Source organism: Apis dorsata, unplaced genomic scaffold (assembly GCF_000469605.1).
Source record: "Apis dorsata unplaced genomic scaffold, Apis dorsata 1.3 scaffold_360, whole genome shotgun sequence".
Classification (NCBI taxonomy): domain Eukaryota; kingdom Metazoa; phylum Arthropoda; class Insecta; order Hymenoptera; family Apidae; genus Apis; species Apis dorsata.
The window spans coordinates 162290-164336 of record NW_006263625.1 but is presented as its reverse complement, the minus strand read 5'-3'; positions in this window follow the sequence as shown (position 1 = coordinate 164336).

Genomic DNA, 2047 nt, shown 5'->3' with positions numbered 1-2047 from the left:
CTCTCTCTCTCTCTCTCTCTCTCTCTCTCTCTCTCTCTCTCTCTCTCTCTCTCTCTGCGAGAAACGATGTCTCGAACTCGATCCTCCTCTCGTTCGTAAATCGAATCTTCGCTCCGTTAAATAGAGGAGATGGAACAAGCGTGGAGTCGATCCGCGGATATTCGAACGCGGGTATGTAAACAAAAAAAAAAAAAAAAAAAAAAGAAAAAGAAAAAGAAACACGTGTAATTTATCTATCGATGTTGGACGGAGAAGGATTCGAAACGGATGGAGAATGAAATAAAGAGAGGAATCTCATACACGTTTCACGAATTATACACGTTCGATGTTGGAGAGTAAGGGAGAAGGAATCAGGGGTATATGCAATCGATAATATCCACGGACAAAAATACTCTTCGGCAACTTATAGACTTTCAGCGTACGTCGTGCCACGGACGACCGGACGTTCCGATCTGCCGGAAAAGATTCTCATATACGTATACTTATTCTTCGCTGGAAAATATTTATACGTTCAATCGTGATCTATGTCGCGAAACAAAGTATTTAATCCGTTCTTGGTTTCCAGCATTTATCGATAAACACGGGTAAATATTTGCCGGCGTTAATTCCCTCAAATAAAAGAGAATCTGCATTTGATTCGCGCAATGAAATATATATCGCGTTCCATTTATATCGCGTGTATGTATGCGTTTGGGTGTGTGTGTGTCATGATCGTTGATTTTCGCGCTAAACGATTATTAATTGAAAAGGCTTATTATATCCGGAAAAAGATTCGATTCCAGGTAAAATTATTCGGGTTATTATATACTGGAATTAGAATAGATGAAAAATACGGGTGGAACACCGGATGAAGAAATTCGGATTTATTAACTCGAATCGGTATGCGTGGAATCTCTCGACGCCCTCGCAATTTTTGCTAAAAGAAACAAACTGCTCGTTTTTTTTCTTTTCTTTTTTTCTTCTTTTCTTCTTTTTCTCTCTTTTTTTTTTTTTTTTTTTTTTTACCTCTCTCGACTGGAGAGGAACATTTAACCTCGATATCAAATGTCTAGTGCGTTGAGTCAGGTTCCGAATCCAAGGTCTCGTAACAAACGAACGTTTTAGTCCCTTTTCACTTCGCTAATACACGTTTTTTTTTTTTATCAGTTTCTTTTTTGGAACTTTTGTAATTTTAAAGGGGAGGATGAGGGGAATGTTTCGTATAAATATTAAAACTAATTTTCGAAGGGAAGAATTTTCGAAATTCTTTCAATTGGGAGAGCACATCTCTTGTGTTTACATTATAGATTATCGTATACCCGTTTGGTAAAAGGTGAAACAATTCTCCTTTCAAGGAGAGAAAAAAAAAAAAAAATATCGCGAGAAGCGTTCGAGATCGAATTTAGACGACCTCTTTCGACATTGACAGTCATTTCTCACAATAATCAAAGATTACGATCTATGCAAAACTCGAGAGAGGGCTCGATAAGCTATCAGCATTGACGCATGTACTTATCTTGGAGACAATTTTTATCTTCGGCAAAGACATCGAGCTTAGAAATTCTTCTCGATTTTTCCCGATTTGACGTATGTAATACGTAAACACGGATCACCTATATTCGATATTATCATCCAGATCGCCTCCCATTAACCGCTCGCGATATTTGCACGAGAGATCTTGCAATTTAGATAACAATTTCGTTTTCTACTTTATAACCCAATTAACCCTTTTCAACGATTATTTCCCTCCACTTTGAACAAATTTCCTCTTACGTCATCTTTGCGATATATTTATTTATTTATTTATTTATTTTTTCTATCATCATCACTTCCTCTCCATTTCCTCGCTCCAAATAGAATAAAATCGCGTATATATATATATATACCTATGAATAAACCTATATTAGGATATGATATATTAATTTAGATTAGACTAAGTTTATTATAAGTTTAACATATGTTTATAATTTTTTGAAATATTTCAATAAAATTTCCACGAAATATTTTTCAAAACGATTCCCTTATCGAGCTTTCCTCCGAGTGAAATGTCGTAATCGACTTAACGAGC